General features: G+C 28.8%; 1 protein-coding gene across 3 annotated transcripts in view; it reads left to right on the top strand.

Annotated features, from left to right (window-relative positions):
* The first annotated feature begins 9554 nt into the window (after positions 1 to 9554).
* LOC111676869 (embryonic polarity protein dorsal) overlaps positions 9555 to 22039 on the top strand; it is a 33419-nt gene continuing 20934 nt past the window's right edge. Inside the window, exons 1-2 of one of the 3 annotated variants that reach the window (XM_023437866.2) lie at positions 9555 to 9623; positions 10958 to 11022. The gene's annotated coding sequence lies outside the window, so the exon portion shown is untranslated. Of the gene's footprint in view, positions 9715 to 10957; positions 11023 to 22039 lie in introns of all 3 variants that reach the window. The other 2 variants (XM_046945953.1, XM_046945986.1) reach the window with 2 other exon arrangements.

Genomic DNA, 22039 nt, shown 5'->3' with positions numbered 1-22039 from the left:
CTCACCTATATTGAAAGGCTGAGGTAGCTTAGAGCTCTCTCCGAGTACATCATTCTCTTTCACTCCTATGTTTTTGCCAGTGGCATGCTGTACACTTGACGCATTGTCCGCCACGGAGGCCAAGGTACCCACCTCCGTAGTAGTATTTTGCTCACGATTGCAGGATGACGACGACACGTGACTCGCGAGTAGATCAACACTTGCCGCCGGTACTGGGTTATTTAGGCCCTGCACCGTAACTTTTATCTTTTTATTTTTCTTTTCCATGTTGTTTTTTTTTCCAGTTTTTTGGTCCGCGGGGAATATAACATTCCCAAGTGGTGGACAATCTGCCTTCCCTCAGCTTGAGTCAAACTAAAACAGGGGGAGGACAGATGGTCCATCACCACCCCCTATCCGCCACCCGGGGACGCGCTCGGTAGGAAAAACGGGAAAACTCCCCCGAGCAATCTGCAAACTATTGCAAGTTCGCCAATTTCTATCTATCTAAAAATTTTAATTATCTAACAGTTTTCAAGATATACGAAATTTTGTTTTTAATTCATATATGTGGTGCCAAACCCCCATTGAAAATCCGCCCGTTATTTTCTAAATGTTCACATGAAAGTCAAAGTTATTCATATACAATTTGAAGATTCCAGCTCTAATAGTTTCTTAGATATACAATTTTTTCTATTAAATTCATGTAGGGGCTTCAAGCTCCCCGGATGAAAGTCCGCTCTTTTTCCTCCAAAATGTTCAGATGAATATTGAAGTAATTTATGCAGAATCTAGTTCTATATTTTCCTAGATAAACAATATTTTGTATTTTATTCATATGGCTGATGTCAAGTCCCCATTAAAAGTTCGCTCGTTATACTCTAAATGTTCAGATGAATGTCAAAATTCTTCAAGTAAAATTGAAAGATGCTCAGATATACGGACTACCCTCTTGGGTTGTCCACCAATTTATTACCCAAAATGATGTATAAGTTATTCATGCAAAATTTCAAGATTCAAACTGTAATAGTTTCCAAGATAAACGAATGTTTTGCATTCAATTTATATGGGAGGTGCCACGCCCCCTAACGCTAGTCCGCCCACTTTTTATCCTAAATAATGATATTGACACTAAAGTGACTTCGACAAAATTAAGGACTAACAGTTATATTATCTCAAATATACGAATTTTATATATTCTTAATGTGGGCGTGGCTCCTCGCCCATTTGCAATTTCAAAGTAAAAAGTAGCCTATTACATATTCCAAACATACAGGAATACACTGTGAAAATTTTAATAAAATCGGTTCAGCCGTTTAGTAGTCTACAACGTTCAAACATACAAACAAACACACATTCATTTTTATATATATAGATTACTAAAGCCGGCTTTAGAAGTAAGATCTTGTGTGATAGCTTAATGTTGACAAAACGAAAATTATGCAAAATAAATATAAATATAAAGCGACTTTGAAAGATGTAGAATCGTCCCTTTACTTACGTAGAGTAGCCCAGATGGCACTGAAAGTCGGCATAACATGTATATGGAACTTGTCTTCAATCTTAAGTCACTCCATAAAACTTAAAAATCGGTCTATTAGAAACAAAATTTTGTTATAAAGTTGAAATACAGTTGTAAGTTTTTGGCTTTCTAAGTTTACAAGTTTATACTTTCAAAGTGGTCCTTAGTGTGTAGAATGATGATACTAATTTTTAACGCCAACGTTACATTATATTTCCACATGAAAGTCGTCATGGAACACGGGTCTGCAACTGTTACAACGTTGAAAATTGTTGACAATTTATGGACCAAATACAAACACTAATTCATATTATGAACTTGATAAGTCATAAGCTAAAGAAGGGCCTTAACTACATATATCGCAAGGCAGTTTATTGACTATAATCCACTAGGCAAACGCAGACTATGTCTACGGGATATTGGGAAAACCGGAATGAATTGGAGCGAAATTTGAACATACATACATACATAATTTTAATCGTGATATTCACTTTTGATTACTACTTTGTGTTCTTTTAAATTTGTATTACTATTAAACATATTAAATACAACGTATGTTTTTTATTAAAGGATATTCTGCGAAATAATTAATCAAACAACAATCAAAGTAATTTAAAAAGACAGACAAATGCTTAATATTGCCCTAACTAACCTTAAACTCAAATAGTGATAGGAATATGTTAAAAAAAATGGAATGAGAATGTATGTACGCTGTTACAATTGCCTCATGTAATGTACTCAAACATAACTTACACTTTTCACATTGATTTGTGTGAAATAATGTCCTGTTTGGCAATGAGTCACGACCGTGGTAATGAAAATGAAATGAACGAAAGTTTGTGGCACAAACAAATGTCATCAGCAACAATTCCTAGAAATAATCACTGAATCACAATTCGATATGTACTTTATCCACGAGTAAATTGTCGATGAGGAGGCACGATTTTGTATAGTAAATAGTCTATACAACCAATGTGAATATGTGCAAGACATTTAGGCTCCTTTCCTTTCAGGTTCAATAGAGCTTTTCATTCACAAAAGCTTGAAATAGTTTTGCAGACAAAAGCTTACAAATATCTATGAAATTCTTACTCATTCATTATTTTTGTGTCTGACTCATGCCGATTATTAATGTGGAGTTTTGTATCGTGTAAGGAAATAGTGGGATGGTAGAAAGGAGTATGATTTATTTTAATATATTATTAAATATGATGTATTGTGCCGATTTATTTGCATTTCACTATACTTCTATTATATAGAAGTGGGTGGCATCACCTGAATATTTCAAATGGCAAACTAGTACTGACTTTATATTTTTTATTCAACATTAACATTTAATATCCTTTTAATGTTTCGACTAAGGTTTCTCGTTTTGACTTTACGCGTTTTATGTGTGTTTAGTTGATATCAGGACGACAATTTTTTATTTTTTTCATTGGATCGATTATGCCCACTTTTGATATTATAAGTTTCCGATCTATAAGGGACATTTTGTGAAACTTCGTGCCCCTCATTAGGCCCAATCTTGGTTCGACCGTCATGGACTTTACGGAACAAATGTTATTAATAGATTCATCCTCCTAGTTTCTTAGGGCCTTGAAAAGTGTACGAGAATTGTTTTAGATTCTTTTAGTATTTCACCTTGCCACCAAACTTCATAGCGGTCCACACTGGGAATCTTTTTGTGTGTGAGAGAAAAAATATCAATTATTATATTTTTGTCTCTTTCTTTCACACAAAATTAAAAGTTTCCCTGTGTAGACCGGCACAGAATTCGGCAGCAAACAAAATTTTATGAGAACTTCCATCATTAACCATTAGTAAAAAATTAGTTGTGTTATCTTTTGAGGACAAAAACTAATATTCTAGTAATAATAGAAATAGAGATTGTACAAATGGTTCGTTCGATTTTTTGGTAGTGGACAACACTCAAGATGAATTTGTGGCGTATTTGGTCATTTCCATGAGAACGTCTATCAAGACTGTGTAAATAAAAACCATTCTAACTTTCACAACTCTTAAAATAATTCAATAAAATTCTATATTATACTAAAGACGAAATCTGTTGAAAATATTTTAAATGATTAAAATTACATTTAAATAGCATTTTTTTAGGATAAAAAAATAAGGAGACATCAGTTATCAGCATTTTAAAATTTGTTCCATTTAAATACAGCCTGAATTCTTGAAATCGATTCAATTGTTGCCCCTAAAAACGTATATTTTTGTAGCTTTTGAACACCATTGTTTTTTGCAATTATCTTATATCATAATGCTAGAAGATTAACATGACATCGATCTGAACAATTCATGATATAAAGATTTCAGTAAGATGGCGCACCATATCAATCAGATATGGTGTCCACCAGTTGCCGTCTTTGCGATTTAAATTGTCCATATCAGAGTTGATATTTGATATATTTATGTTTAGAAATGATCCAAACTTTAAAGCAAATATCGTGGCAGAACACTATTAACGACTACATGATAAATATTTAATAACTGAATTTCACGGATATCTAAACTGGGTATATACAAAAGCCAAACGTTCTTTAAATAAGTATAACTATATAGAGATAAGTAAGTAAAGTTTTTTTTTATACATTTTATTTAATTATTGTTTTTGCCTCTATTCCTTATGCCCCACGACAAATTAGTTAGCTAAAATATTTTTTGTACAAGATGTCAATATCTAGAAATATTACTAAACAGAACTTTTTTTGTGCAAAAGGTTTACCGCCTTATGCAAAAACGATTATTAAGTTAACAATGGTTGTTAAAACCTGTTTTTATATGGAAAAAGTGTGCAGTAAATCATTGTTAACTTTAATAATCGTTTTTGCATAAGGCCCTTATTATATATCTTGTCCTGTTGGAAGACGTTAACAAATACTTACTATGCACAGTGGAATAGAAAAAAAAAGAGGGAAATAATTCGGTAACTTCTAAACGGTTAATCCGATTTTAATGAAATTTGATATGCACAAAGATTAGTTGTTGTCGAGTTTAAGTTTTGAATTTGGACCTTATATGCACAAAGATTAGTTGTTGTCGAGTTTAAGTTTTGAATTTGTACCTTATCTGTTATAGTTTAGGAGATATTCTCATTTGAAAATTAAAATTTTAAATTTTTACCGTCCTCACTTTAGTTTTTTGATAATAGCGGGTCAGAAAAATTCCCGATTTTCGCTATTTTTTTATTCGCTTAACAACAAGTTTATATACCAAGCAGTGAAAGAATTATGTAAAAATTATTATTGAGTCCAAAGTTATAGGCATTTTAATTTAAAAAATTAAAAAAAGTATCTTTTACTTTTTAAGTTATCTAAAAAGTTTCTAAGAAGATGTATATAGAATTTATACTTTTTGGAATGCTGACTTTACATAAAATACTATAAATGAAACAAAGCCTAAAAATTTTTGATACCGAGTGAACCAGGTCCATCCAAAAAAACCATATTTTTATGGAAAATTCAATTTTGAGCAAAAATTCTCAAATCGCATAGTCGATATCAAATTATAGTGACCTGTTTTATATGACCCAATATGTTCTTAATCATTTTGTAACGGGTTTCGATAACCCCGCCCCTGGTATGGATATAATAGGCAAAAAACCAAAAGAATCCCATTTTAGGGATTTTTAAAACTTTTTTGGGAATTCCGGGATTTCTAATAAGAAAATTCGAAATTTTTATTTAATTTTGGATTTTGAGTAAAAAATCTACCTAACTGTAAAATTTTATTAAAAATATTCATAAATAAAATTTTTATTGCAATTTGAAAAATTTGTATCTTCGCAATAACTGAATAAAAAACATTTTTTAATTTTTTTAAAAAAGTATTCCGCGATTTTACATTTATATACAGTTTTGAAAAATAGACAAAATTACCTTTCCATTGATATAAAACATACCTGCCTAATGTTTTTTTAAGTGACAAATTAATTAGGGAAAACTTAACATCTTTTAGAAAATTTACCAAATTCAAAACCTAAACTCGACAACTACTCCTCTTTGTGCATACCAAATTGTATTAAAATCGGATTAACCGTTTAGAAGTTACCGAATTATTTCCCTCTTTTTATACCCTTCACTTTCGTGAGAAGGGTATATATAAGTTTGTCATTCCGTTTGTAATTTCTATAATATAATTTTCCGACCCTATAAAGTATATATATTCTTGATCCTTATAGATAGCGGAGTCGATTAAGCCATGTCCGTCTGTATGTCTGTCTGTTGAAATCAGTTTTTAGAGGACCCCAGATATCGGCGATGTCTGAATCTTCAATAATTCTATTAGACATGCTTTCGAGAAGATCGCTATTTAAAATCAGCAAAATCGGTCGGCAAATAACGGAGATATGAGCAAAAATCCGAGACAACCTCTGAAAATTTCATCAAAAAATTGTTAAAAAAGCAACAAAAACACTGTACATAGAAAAAGATGTACACGTGTGTGTGTAAATGTATTTGGTTTTATTCAGCTGTGTATTTTTTTGTATGTTTGGAATTCAAACATACAAAGTATACACAGCAAAAAAATATGATTTGCATTTTTTGTTAAAATAAAATAATTTTCCCTTTTGTTTTGCAAATATATTTTTTGATGAATAGAAAAAAGTATTTAAAACATTTTCAATTATATGAGAGTAGATTGTGAGTTATTGTACAATAATTTTTATGCGAATAATGTAAGTTTGAAATTTAAAACTAACACAAATTTTTTCCAAGTGCTTTTTAAAACAATTTTTTTTACGATAAACAAAAACAAAATCTACGTCTCGTCAATGTTTACCAGCAATGAATCAGAGGTCGAAGTCGACCGGCTTCGAGTCGGAGCTTAGCCGCCGCCGAACTATATTTAGTTGCTTGAGCCGCCGCCGAAACATTCGGCTTACATCGACTCAAATTTTTTTAATGTTTTTATTAACTAGACTGTAAGATCAATTATGTTTAAAATACACTATGGTGAAGGGTATATAAGATTCGGCACAGCCGAATATAGCACTCTTACTTGTTATACCCTTCACCTTCGTGAGAAGGGTATATATAAGTTTGTCATTCCGTTTGTAATTTCTATAATATAATTTTCCGACCCTATAAAGTATATATATTCTTGATCCTTATAGATAGCGGAGTCGATTAAGCCATGTCCGTCTGTCTGTCTGTCTGTCTGTCTGTTGAAATCAGTTTTTAGAGGACCCCAGATATCGGCGAGATCCGAATCTTCAATAATTCTATTAGACATGCTTTCGAGAAGATCGCTATTTAAAATCAGCAAAATCGGTCGGTAAATAACGGAGATATGAGCAAAAATCCGAGACAACCTCTGAAAATTTCATCAAAAAATTGTTAAAAAAGCAACAAAAACACGTGTACATCTTTTTCTATGTACACGTGTGTGTGTAGATGTATTTGGTTTTATTCAGCTGTGTATTTTTTTTTGTATGTTTGAAATCCAAACATACAAAAAATACAATGTTTACCAGCAATGAATCAGAGGTCGAAGTCGACCGGCTTCGAGTCGGAGCTTAGCCGCCGCCGAACTATATTTAGTTGCTTGAGCCGCCGCCGAAACATTCGGCTTAAATCGACTCAAATTTTTTTAATGTTTTTATTAACTAGACTTTAAAATTCACTATGGTGAAGGGTATATAAGATTCGGCACAGCCGAATATAGCACTCTTACTTGTTTTCCTATACCACTGTGCTATGGTTTACTTATCAAGCTTTCACCCTTTACCCGTTTTTTTTAAGTTACCGAATTATTTCCCTCTTTTTTTATACCCTTCACCTTCGTGAGAAGGGTATATATAAGTTTGTCATTCCGTTTGTAATTTCTATAATATAATTTTCCGACCCTATAAAGTATATATATTCTTGATCCTTATAGATAGCGGAGTCGATTAAGCCATGTCCGTCTGTCTGTCTGTCTGTTGAAATCAGTTTTTAGAGGACCCCAGATATCGGCGAGATCCGAATCTTCAATAATTCTATTGGACATGCTTTCGAGAAGATCGCTATTTAAAATCAGCAAAATCGGTTGGTAAATAACGGAGATATGAGCAAAAATCCGAGACAACCTCTGAAAATTTCATCAAAAAATTGTTAAAAAAGCAACAAAAACACTGTACATACATAGATGTATTTGGTTTTATTCAGCTGTGTATTTTTTGTATGTTTGGAATCCAAAAATACAAAAAATACACAGCAAAAAAATATGATTTGCATTTTTTGTTAAAATAAAATAATTTTCCCTTTTGTTTTGCAAATATATTTTTTAATGAATAGAAAAAAAGTATTTAAAACGTTTTCAATTATATGAGAGTAGATTGTGAGTTATTGTACAATAATTTTTTGCGAATAATGTAAGTTTGAAATTTAAAACTAACACAAATTTTTTCCAAGTGCTTTTTAAAACAATTTTTTTACTATAAACAAAAACAAAATCTACGTCTCGTCAATGTTTACCAGCAATGAATCAGAGGTCGAAGTAGACCGGCTTCGAGTCGGAGCTTAGCCGCCGAATTATATTTAGTTGCTTGAGCCGCCGCCGAAACATTCGGCTTAAATCGACTCAAATTTTTTTAATGTTTTTATTAACTAGACTGATCAATTATGTTTAAAATACACTATGGTGAAGGGTATATAAGATTCGGCACAGCCGAATATAGCACTCTTACTTGTTTTCCTATACCACTGTGCTATGGTTTACTTATCAAACTTTCACCTTTTACCCGTTTTTTTTTAATTTTCCTGAAAGGCAGCTTTCATAGCAGATTAACCGTTTAGAAATTACCGAATTATTTCCCTCTTTTTTTCCTATACCACTGTGCTATGGTTTTCTTATCAAACTTTCACCCTTTACCCGTTTTTTTTTTAATTTTCCTGAAAGGCAGCTTTCAGAGCAAAAGTTTGTGTACTTCACTAGAATTGGTTAAACATTTAACATATTTTCGATTTTAGCGATTTTCTTTGGAATTAGGGGCTCATTTTAATTTCTTACTTGCAATGAACAGCCAGCTGGAAATTTGTTATGTTCACACTCTTCTACATCTTATCTTCTGAAGGAATTTTGCATTTAGATTGTTTAAGGCTGAAATGATTAGAGAAATGTAGTTATTAACACAATTATGTATTTATATCTTCCTCACACTGTAAGTTAAGATAAGAAGATTGAAGTGTCTGTATAAGACGATGTTTGAAATGGTTAGAAGATAACTCGTATGATATTTGTGCAGTAACAGAGTTTCTAATCAATTTTCTTAATATGGCCCAATAAGTAGGCAAACCGGTGGCTGTAAAATCTAACTAAAGTTTTGTACAAATTTGACAAATTTAAGTAAATGTATTTATTGTGTGTATATGATCACACATCCACAAGTGATATAATTATTTGGCCACAAATGTAATCGTTGGGAATTCCCATTTTAAACGTTAGCGAATTTATTTTTAAATCAAATAATTTCAATCGAAATGAACGATCCTCACAAAAAACATAAACAAGTGATCTACATCGTGTGGTTTTTAGGCAGTTTAGTAATTGGTATTCAACAAATTTGAAATGTAGTTAATTAATATATGAGTATTATTTATAATCGACTCTGTTCGTTCGAAAAGTAAAAAAAAAGAGAGCTAGTAATTTCTTCAGTTATCAAGAGTTTGTATGTGTGTATAAATAAATATTTCAATTAATGCATCAATATTCACCTCTTCGATCGAGCCTATTTTCACCACTATATAAAAACATGCTGAGAGTTGTGCACTTAATTATATACATACATATCAATAGTTAATCTGCCAAACGTTTCGACAATAAGTCAGTCAGTCGCTGAGCAAATCAATATTATAGGTCAAATACAATAACAACACAAATTTTAAGTCGTAACGTAACGATCGTTTCAACAAAATTGATAAATATTTAAAGTAATTGTTGAAAAGTGGTTAATGGGTGTGTGTATAAGTATATGTATGTGAGGACTGACTGACTGACGATCGAGTGTTGAGTTTTTGTTTTTTTTTTGTCTATTTGCTTTGCACTTTATTTCGCAAAATGCTGTTAGTCAGTGTTTAGCTTTCGTGATAAATCGTGGTAGAAAGCGGATTTTGAACGGGTTTAAAAAGTGCGTGTGTCTGAAAATTATTATTATTAATACAACTTGTTGCCTTTTATTTTGTTAGCATTATTTGATTGTTTAATTTGTGTTTTGCGTTGTAAGTGTGGTGACAACAATGATTTCAATGATCGATCAAAGCATACAATTGTTCAAAAAAACAAGTGAAATTATAACAGAGTGACATACAAAAAAATAACGGAAGTTTTTTGTTGACATTTTTTTTTTTAATATAAGAAAAATCCTCAATCTGAGTATTGAAAATTAAAGATTATTTCATGTACGTTTAAGCCACAAAAATGTAAAACAAAATGAAAAATTGTAATAAAGAAAAACAAAAAATGATTAATCCAAGTAACCATACATTCACTTGACTTGCTCTTTTGAATTAATAATAAACGTTTTTATCGGTTGGAAAAAGCACATTCACATAATATTGACGTGTCTCTCATTCTCTCTGAAACCGCGGTTCGTTCATAATTGCTATTTCAGTGTTTGTTATTTATTTTCGTTTTCTTCGATTTGCTCAATATGCAAAAGTCAATATTAAACGACGAAACTGTGATGATCGCATCACATTTATACTATACAATAATAATAACAAATATTTAAATATTATACAAAAATAAAATAAAAAAAAACGTTTCTTAAGTGGTAACATAAATCCGGGAATTCCCAAAAACGTCACTAACAAAATCGCATTTCTTTTTTTTATTCTCTTCTATTATCACTCTCTATTTTTATTCTCCGAATATTTTAAATAAAAGTTGTTTGTTATTTTTCTTCTTCGTCTTTCTTTCTTTATCGTTTAGTTTTGTGCGCCGTTTTGTTTGTGTAAAATTTAGCAATAACAACAACAGCAAAAGAAACACTTTTGCAAATACTTTTTATTTTAATTTGTTTTAAACACCTAAAAAAGAAATAAATTTTATAAAAAAAATCAGAAAAAAACATCACATATTCACATACAAACAAAACAAATACTGGCACATCCACTACATATGTATGTACATACAAACATACATACGAATCTATATGTATGGAAAAAAAATAAAAATAATAATTTGATTCTAAAACCGGTTTTCATTTTATACAAATTTAATTGTTGTTTAAAATAATTTTTGTTTTTATTTTTTATTTCTTTCGTTCCATACTCGTACAATTTTATAAGTGCTATAGATCGAATCGTGTTAATACTCAATTCTTCATTGATTTGAAGTACAGATATTTTTATTATCATTATTAACTTCTCTAATAATATTTATTCGTTCAACTGAATTTTTTTTTTTTATTAATTTTCTAAGAATTTTTCAATATTTTTTTTTTGTAAAAACCCCCTCTAGAAATTTAAATATAAACAAAAAATAAATAACGACTGTGAATTTGCAACAATTCCTTTTAACAAATGGTAAGTATCTACTTTAGTTACATAAATAATGTTTTGTCGTATCAAATAAATCATAATCGTTTGTTAAACAATTTTCTATTAGAAACAAAAAAGCATTTTTTTCTTAGTTGTGAATTGATTTCTATCGTGTTTTTTTCAAAGAGGTCTTGAAATTGGAATTTTGATATTAGCAAAATGTTATACCAATGTCAAGATAATAAGAAATAATGCATTTCTAATGCACCTATTTTTTCAATTTTATAATTTTTATACCCTACACCACTATAGTGTGCTTATGTTTTTAACGCATTAAAATATTAGTACTATACCCACCTTAAAGTATACCGATCGACTCAGAATCACTTTCTGAATCGATTTTGTTCAAGATAACATATAGTCGGCCAAGCCCGACTTTTTTAATTTTTTTTAAAAAGTTTCAAGAAATCATGGATTTTGAAAAACGCAACAAGATTTAGGCAGATATTTGCAGGTAGATGATATTTACTTATCAAAAATTAGTGAAGACATGACTTTTAGTTCTAAATTTTAAAACGAAAATACCTTTCAAATAGGAAATAGTAGACATACCCAGCATATTGTCTATTTGTTTTATTGTTCAGTTCAAAAATCCCGAATTTTGAATTATGTCTCAGTTTAAGCAGTTTAAGCAATATCTACGTATATATTTTGTCAGTTCGGCACTAAATTCTACTCAGTTAAATTAGGCTTAACTTGCTGTTAGATTAAACTCGGAACAAATTCAGGCAGACTTTAAACGATGAATGTGTTTTCAGTTGTCTATTGAAGATCAGTAAACTTTGTTAGTATTGTCAATTTTACAATCAAAAACATAAACAGTGAACAGTGTATTTGCTAAATACAGTACATTGTTGATATGTCAACTTTATCAACGTTAAGTTAAACTCGCAGCTCACGCTCTCTTTTGTTGAACAGATTTCCTACTTAACTCGGCAGGTCTATTAAAATTACCGTTATCTTCTTCTGGCTACTTTGGCGTAAGATGGCGGCTCGTTTCCATCGTCTAGCTTTTCCTTCCTCATTTTTGGGGGGCTTTTTTGAGATACCCTTAACATTGAGCGACGTATTTGTCTTCGGAATATTTGTTTTGGTGATGACACCATTATTCACATTATTATGACTTCCTTTATTCCTTTGAATGATGTATGGCTTGGTTTCGACTGTTTATTCTCAGTTGCCAACTCCTCTGGGTACCTGATATTTTTTTTCTACTATGATTTCCTAAGGCATCTTTTTCAATATCCTCCTCTGTACTCCATAAAGCAATTTCCGCATAGTATTAAATATATCCCTGAAGTTTTACTTAAATCTCAGCCAATAAACTTATTGAACAATATCGAAATATTGTCGGTATATAGTACTATATACTATATATAAAATAACAGTAAGGAATTAAAATTATCTTTAAAGCTCTTGGGATTAATACATATAAACCTTAAGTTCAAAAATATACTAGCATTTTCTTATCATAACAAGAAAAAATAAGAATTTTCATTCTATAATTAGCGCGAATAATTTATTAAGATTGGTAACTAAACCGAAATGCAAATGTATCAGAAAACGAAATAACATTGATCGATAGAAATATCTTTAACAAGTGTTTTTATATTTATACATATATATTCGTTTTTCAAGTTTATTTAAAAATGAAAAACAAAATTGTTGTGACAAATCATTTTATTCGAGATATATAGAAGTGGACTTTATATGCCCGTCCCTCTCTAGAATTGTTCTTTGGGTTGTTTAGCCGTACCTAAAATTTAAACTCGGCGGATTTTTTCATTAAAGAATACTTATTAATTTTTTACTGATGTACATTTTAAATAAAATATTTTCAGAATATTATATTTATTTAAATTTTTATCCAAAATTTCATTCAATCTTAACCCATAAACTGTGGAGTTTAAAAGTCTTTTTTTGCAATATTTGAGAATTATCAGTGTAACATATCGAAGTATTATTTATTTCGGTATTTAAAATAGTATGGAGAAAATCAAGATTAACCATTTAAGACATATTTGTACAATTTAACATAAAGTAAAAAAAAACAAAATACATTTGATAATGCTCTAATATGAAGAATGATAGTCATAAAAAAATATATACATAGGTATAAAACTTATAAATAAACCCTTTTTGAACATATGTATAAAGTTTGAGTATTTGGACATATTAAATATAAAATCGATCGTAAAAAAGGATTACAAAAGATATACGCCTCCTTCTCTTATACATGTGATTATTTAAATATAATGGGAGAAGCGGTATCACTCGGTTCCGTTATCAACAACGTTGATGTACTGAGGATGCCCTATTAACATATGCTGTGTATATCATTTTGTAAAGATTTACACCATACAAGTGCACTATATAATAATACGGAAAAGCAATTTGGTATTAAGTTTTATACCCCAGTAAATATGTCTATATTAAGTTTTATTTAAAATGGTAAAATTTGTAAAATCGGAAATTTCATATTTTAGAAAATATTTATTTTCATTCATAAAACAGTTTTAATTGTTTGTATGTAATTATCATCAAATGGTAAACAGGGATTTTCCAAAATAAAAAAATAATATGAAGGGTCATATAATGAGCTTTTCATAATGAATAACTAAATTGAAAACAAAATAATTATAATAAAAATATGTAATAATAATATATATTACATATATTATACATATTTACTTATGTAGTTACTTGTTTTAAATGTGCATATTGTTTTAAGTAAATTTTAAAAGTAACAGATACATTTTTTGAGTTTAACAAATTTGCTATTAGCAGAGTGATCTTCGTTTGTCAAATATGATCAATATTTAATTATTTATTTGTTAGTAAATATTTATTTACAAAAAGATGTCGAAGAAAACAACAATCCCATAAGTTTCTTTGTTTTATTGTATCTGTCTGTACTTGTTATTTATTTAATCAGACATGTACACGCGCCCATTATCAATTTTTTTGAACTGGTATTGATCTTAATCAATTTTATGAAGTTCTATATGACTCTTTCTTAACTGAAATAAGAAAACATTAGTGAAAGGTAGTGAAAGGGTACGGTTGTCATTCAAATAGTGTTTGTCTGAATTTTTGAATTTTGGGGTTAAATTGTTCCCATGTGCTTTAAAGGGTTAATGTTGTTTATTGACTTCTCTTTACCTGAGATTGGGTAGTTTTAATGTTAATTACATTAACCCATTGTAATCAAATTTTACAAAATATCTAATTGTAATACTATTAAAATTATACAAAGTTTTAAAAGTAAAAACTAAAGAAATATTTAAATATATTGTAGTAAAATATCGGAGAAGAGAGAAGTGCTATGGTTAGACAAAACCGCCTAATCCTTTGGACTGTAAAGCTTTCTTTAACCCCTACGACAAGTAAAAGCTTTTTAACATTAAAAACACAAACAAGAGCGTGTGAATTGAGACAATCCAACTAAATAATTGATTGTTTATATTTCCTTATCTTGGTTACAGTATTGTTCCATCTAAACAGAAAAACAAACATTGGAAATATTGTTTACAAAATAAGTATTTCGTATACAAATACTCGCTTACACATTCACACTCAAAAAAATCGCATTCGACCGACCGACCATCAGTCTGCAAAATGAAAAAGCTTTTCAAATGCAGCAGCAAGTTTTCTATTGCCAAACATGTGTCGGTTGGATTTGTTTGTGCGACTAAATAAATAAATTGTTAAGAATCTTTTACCACAAGTCCACTATTACAGTTAACGCGGCATTCAACGGATGCGCTTGTTTAGTTCTTTTCAAATTTTGCTTTTAAACACTTTTTCTATTTAAAAATAAATAATATTCATATTAAATACGTAGTGTTTAAATATTTGTGTTGATAAAAATTAAAAAAAAAAAATAAATAAATAAATTATAGAAAAATATTCTTACTCAGAATTTTCTAAGAATTGGAAAGCAACAAAAATAAATGAAATACTGGCGCATAAATAAATATAAAACAAATCTTGTGTGTGTGTGTTTCAATTTGTTAATTAATGTGCAGTTTGAAATAATTTTCAATTAATTATTACAATTATAAACGACAAGATATTAAGTGAATTATTTTGTTTTTGTAAATAACTTGTGTTTTTAATAAAACAACTAAAATTTATGAGAAATATTGTGAAAAATAATCTAAGTAGAAAACTTAAAATAACCTCAATTTTGTAACCACAAAATTAACTTTTTTGGTAGATTTAATCCAACAATTAACGGATTAAATGTGATTTACTTTTAATCCTTGGTAAGTGTTGATTTAAACGTAATACAATAAGTAATTACGGCTTTCTCGAACTTACGTTGTAATTAAACTGTAAATGATTCATTTATTATACGTACAAACATCACTAATAATGAAAGACCAACTCTGTTTACTTATTAGGCATTTTCTTTACGAAATTGTTTGACATTTAAAAATAAAAGTTTTGTTGGGATGTTGCGTTTAGACGATTCCATTTGTACTATTTTACACATAACTTGCGTGCGGCTTTATTGGATTTTGCATTTTTTTAAAACAATTTCCTCCACTCTTTTTTAGCGTTTTACTTACAATTATTTGAAAAAAAATATTAAACTCCTGCATAAATTGTTGACAATTTGAAATTGTTTTAATATTCACATGTCTGTTAATTAAATATGATATATTTATATATAATTACTTTTTAATACCAATTATTTCATACAGTCATACATTCTACACTAGTAATTAAGTGAAGTTTTTCGATTTAAAGATAACAAAAAATATATGTTTCTATTGATAAGAAAAAATACGTGGTATATGCCAAACATTTGAAGATATTCGAATCTTCTTTAGTATCGGTAGACAAAAAGAGTTCATATGACTTGCGGAATTTACAAGTTAAAAAAGAAAATAACCGCAAAGAAAGTTTTAAAAAAGGGGTTTCCTAAAAGGAATATCTTTAACACGCGATGATGACATGCAAATCAATAAAATTTTCATAATAATTTATGTTGTACTACACGCAGAGAAAAAACATCGACATTTTTTTCTATAAACTATATTTACTGTAACAATATATTGTTATCAAAAACATAATTGTTCATTCTATTTAAACAATATTGTTGCTACCGTAATCATTTTCATGGCAATTATAAATTTGAGTATGATTCACAGAAAAATAATTATTTTTCAATAACTATATAATGGTAACAATAAAAACATATTATGTTACTTACAACCATTTAAACTTACAAATAACCATTATATGTTATGATGCTATATGTTATATAAACATTGTATGTTATGTTGTTATAAATTACCATTATATGTTATGTTGTTTTATGTCTGTTTGTACAATAATAAAACATCTTTTGCCACACACCTCTCTCCATTTTATGTGTGTGTTGTTTTACGCGACAATAAAATGAGTTGAAATAATTCTCATTTGGTTTATAACATTATCTGCGTGTTCCTCTAAATGCGAACGAACACTTCATCCTCATTATACCCTACACCACTTTAGTGGTACAGGTCGCAATTTTGGAGATAATTCAATGAAATTTGGCACATGATCTTTTATGGTATCGTAGGCGAAACCTATTGAAAATGATTAAAATCGGTCCATTATTTCACCTAGCCCCCATACAACTGAACCCCTCGAATAGGGCTTTTAAAACTTGTAATCAAACTACAGGTCGCAATTTTGGAGATAATTCAATGAAATTTGGCACATGATCTTTTATGGTATCGTAGGCGAAGCCTATTGAAAATGGTTACCATCGGCCCATTATTTCACCTAGCATCCATACAACTAAACCCGCCGAATAGGGCTTTTAAGTTCATAATTATATACTCATATCTCGACAAAAAGCTGCAATAACCAAGTTGTATACAAGATTTGATGACCCCCACGAATTCCATAATAATAGGTTCTTATATGACCCTAGCCCCTATGAAAAGCACCCATCAAAATTTCACTTAAATGTCCACAATTTTATTCAACAATAAACGGCCTAAGTATGTATATCTAAGGCAAGGTACAATTCAACTTAAATGCTTTATTATGGCAACTAAATCTCATTATATTTTTGTCAAAGGTGTAGGGTATTATATGGTCGGCCTCGCCCGACTATAATTTCTTACATGTTTTATATTGAAAACAATAACAATTTTTCGAATTTATTTGTTGTTTTCAATATAAAGCTAGAAAATACTAGTTCGTTCGTATTTAGTAGAACAGGCCCTATATTATGGCGGTATAGGTATAAAATAATGTAGTTATGTTTTTGTGAATCAAATTAAAATTTGTGAATCGTGTTATGTATTGTAAGTTTTTACTTTTTGCTCTTTTAGAAACAGTAATTTTATTGATTTAGCATCATATACGAAATATATTTCATAACGGAATTTTTGTCACATTGGACCATAATATAGTCATATATAACAAACAATATTGTAGTAAAAAAATATTATGATAAAATATTTCAAATTGTTACAAAAACCATAATATATTTAGACTACAATAATAATTTTAACAATAATATGTTGCTCTTAGAACTAGGGTTCTATAGTTGAAACGAAGTAGACTTTTCGACTTTTGCATTTAGTTGAAAGTTGACCTTTCGACTGTTTGCATTTTATGCAAAGTCGATTTTTCGACTTTTTTCATTTAGTTAAAAGTCGACTTTTAGTATTTTATAAATAGTCGACATTTTCTGACTTTTCGACTTTTTCCGTCTTTTTTTCGACATTATTCTTTTCAACTTTTTTCGAGTTTTTGACTTTTTCCACTTTTTTAAATTTTCCACTATTTTTCACTTTTTTCTATTATTTCGAGTTTTTGACCTTTTCCGACTTTTTTATTTTTTAAAATTTTCGACTATTTTTCGACTGTTTTCTACTATTTTCGACTTTTCGACATTTTTCGACTTTTTTACAAAGTCCACTTTTCGACTTTTTTGGAACAAAATAGTCGACTTTGACTTTTTTTGACAAAAAGTCGATTATTCGAAAGTCGATTCATAGAATCCTACTTAGAACATGGTTACCACAACCATGTTTTTTTCTCTGCGTGTAGCTTTAACCATCTATATTATAGATATGATAGATTCTATAGTTAATACCAGTAATTCCGCTCTCACGGTTCAATATTATTAAAAGATGGAGAACAAAAATATATGTACCAAAAATTTATATTTTATAGATTTTTATGCTTTTGGGGTTCTAAATGAAAATTTTATATTTTATGCGTCTTCAGTATTGCAGACGTTTTAATTTTTTTAATTCGGAAGATATTATTTCAAATATTGTGAACAGAGAAACTTGTACACTATGCAGAAAGATATTTCAAAGCGCTCAAAATCACACTCCCATCTAAATCCGGGGTGGAAGTGTGATAAGTCCGTCCAACCAACCTTAATAATAGACACTACTTATTTTAACATAAGCCTAAATGCTAATGTGGATATTTGTAATGATCCGTTCTCATTTGACTTTAGATCCCATACATTGCCTCAGAAATTTATTTGAAAAGCAGAAAGTATATAAATATATAAATTCATTTTAAGAGCAATTTTTTAAACTGTTCTTAGATAGATTTGCAGAAAACTGTGGAATTTTTTTTTCAAAAATATATAAAAATGTGGTGTTGAAAGGAATTCCAATAAATCAAGAGATTTCTTATGACGGTTATTTGTTGTGTTTATTTTTTTTTTGCGCTTTGTTTTTAATAATTTTAAGTTTTTTATTTTTAATTTTATCATTCCTTCTGTTTTTATCTATTTCTTGTTATAAACATAATTTGTGACGATGGCGCCAAAGCAGTCAATATCAATGGAATAAATTAAAGTTTACGAAATTATTAACATTTTTTTCGTATTATCTTCACTTATTAGTTCTACGTAACTCGTTTCGATTCATCAGAATGATAACAAATTAGGCAAATTAAAGTTTCTTTTTCTATTATTTTATTTAATAATTTTTTAATCGCCATTTCAAAAGGTTTAAATGTTACACTTTGATATACATAGTGTTTGAAATATTGTTTTTATTTTGCACAGCAAACATTTTGGACAGAACGCATTTTTAAACATTAAACATATTAATACGATGTGAGAAATCATGTACCAATTTCTAATAAAATCAATAGATTTTCTCTTTAGAACAAACATGTACTAATTTTTCCGAAATTGCAATATGTAGAAACTAATGAACGGTAATGGTGTACATTTAGGTAAATTTTTTACTGGAAAATTCTAAAAATATCAGGGTTTAATTAAAGAGGCACACAAGAAGTTATATTTTATTTAATCAATATCTACATAATTTACAAATTAGCTTATCAATAAGATAATAAATCTTAAAATTTCGACAAATATTAATATATATTCACTTAACTGTTTGCCGAGTTATACAAAAAATCATAAATATTGGGCTTCATTAAAAAAACAAAATGTTACCTTTTTGTACCCTTAACCTTCGTGAGAAGGGTTTATATAAGTTTGTCATTCCGTTTGTAATTTCTATAATATAATTTTGCGGCCCTATAAAGTATTCTGGATCCTTATAGATAGCAGAGTCGATTAAGCCATGTCCGTCTGTCTGTTGAAATCAGTTTTTAGAGGTCCCCAGATATCGGCGAGATCCGAATCTTCAATAATTCAGTTAGACATGCTTTCGAGAAGATCGCTATTTAAAATCAGCAAAATCGGTCTATAAATAACGGAGATATAAGCAAAAATCGGAGACAACCTCTGAAATTTTCATCAAAATGAAACATCTTTTTCATGCTTTGTTTAAAAAACAACAACAACACTGTGAATTGGATAAAGATGTACATGTGCGTGTGGAGATGTATTTGGTTTTATTCAGCTGTGTATTTTTTTGTATATTTGGATGCTGTTCTGTTCTCAAGAAGGTGAAGGGAATACAAAATAAATAAAAACTGTTTTTTAAAACATACTTGGTGAAGGGTATATAAGATTCGGCTACTGACAGTGTTACTTGCAGCATACAAATTAGGGCAATCGACTCGGTTTTTCAACCGGTTTTAAAGTCGGTTTTTTTAAAGGTCGATTTTTCGAATATCGGTTCCGAATACTTTTATTTGTTTTGCATTCAAAGATTACTTAAATTAAATTTTGAAGTAAATTTTAATACAGCCAGTAAAAATTTCAAAAATATTGGAGTCCAGTAAATCAGACGTTCTAAGATTAGACAAAAATTTTACACAATAAGAAAATAAATATATATTTTTAAGCACTTCTAATGTAAATAGCTATGTATATTTGGTTGTCCCTGTTTGTATGGAAGAAAAAAGGTGTAACTTATCCCAACTAAACTGAAAGTTTAATTGATTCTAAGATAAAATTTTTCAAAATTTTTGTCCTAACATCAATTGTCACAGAAAAAAATATTCAGTAATTTTTTCAATAATGATGTTAATCAGTATTAAATTTTAATTGAATTATATTTTTAATTAATGTGATTATTTTTTGTAATTGCTTTTTGAATTTTTGAAATTTTTAATATTTTGACATTTGTAAAAATAAAATAAAAAGAAAAAACAGTTTAAAACTTTTGCAGGAAAGAATTTTTTCATTATTTTATAAAAGAATGTGTTATTTCAATTCAAACACAAAATGGACGGGAATTTACTTATCTCTGTTATGTAGACCTACGTAAGTAAAAAAAGTTTTCATTCAAAAATATGTGTACGCAATTTAATATAGTGTCTTTTAGATATTTTGTGGGATGCGATGCTATATTTAGACGCATTATATTCCTGATACATTTAAAAAAAGCAGTGGACTTAACACAAGGTAAGCTTTGATCAAGATTTCTCAAACGTATTTCTAAGTTTTCTTTTGTTGTCTCTTTTTAGATCATTATTTCTTGGAGCATGACCCCGGCGGATACTAGGAGTTTTTATAAGTTATGAAGTATATCTGAAAATATCGTGGCGATTGCATACATACAAACATACGTACATACATACATACATACATACATACATACATACATACATACATACATACATACATACATACATGCATACATACATATACATACATACATACATACATGCATACATACATATACATATACATACATACATACATACATACATACATACATACATACATACATACATACATACATACATACATACATAAATACATACATACTTCATGTATTTTAATTATGTATAATAATTTATGTATATATTCAATAAAAAACAATTTAGATAAATCTTCAATTGGAATAATTATTTTTTAGTCGATATTTAATATTACAATAATTATGAATTTAATCGAATTCATTAAAGACGTATTTGAAATATGCCACCAGATCTAATTAAACGAATTAATTACAATAATACTGTTTTAATTGAAATTTTTGCCACGTTTTTTCCAATTAACATTTTTAATTTTCAGTTAATTAATAGTATTATTTTGATAATTAGAGAAAAATCAAAACTTTTTTCAATTAATATGAGCAATTTCATAATTGAAATTAATTTTTATTTTTTTCTGTGTGTTAATGAACTGGATCAAAGAATAAAAATTTATTTTTTTCATATTTCTTCAAAAGGAAAGATATGAAATTTTAAGAAAGGTTCTAGGGAGATATCAGAAATATTTGTGTAATAACAAAAGTAATAAAAATATTTTAAAATTTTTCGTAAAATTTTTAGTGTTATATACCATTGTAAAGCTAATGAACCTTGATTTTCCGTTATCCAAAAAAAATTAAGTCGATGCAAAAAATAATATTTTTCCGTCCCGGATAATCGAATCACGGATAATGAAGGTCCTGCTGTACAGTTTAAAATAAAATATCGTTTCGGTGAAATAATAGAAGATTTATTTAAAATAAATTAATTATATTAAAAATTCATAGCAAAAATTTTAAATATCTAAAAAATTTTTGAAAAATTTAAATATTGACGTCAGGACAAAATGGTATCTTAGAATGAACTAAATATTAAGTTTTTTGGGAAGAGCAGCTTCTTTTAT

Source organism: Lucilia cuprina, chromosome 2 (genome assembly GCF_022045245.1).
Source record: "Lucilia cuprina isolate Lc7/37 chromosome 2, ASM2204524v1, whole genome shotgun sequence".
Taxonomy (NCBI): domain Eukaryota; kingdom Metazoa; phylum Arthropoda; class Insecta; order Diptera; family Calliphoridae; genus Lucilia; species Lucilia cuprina.
The sequence above is the reverse complement of the archived record's forward strand: the minus strand, read 5'-3'. Positions and strand labels throughout refer to the sequence as shown.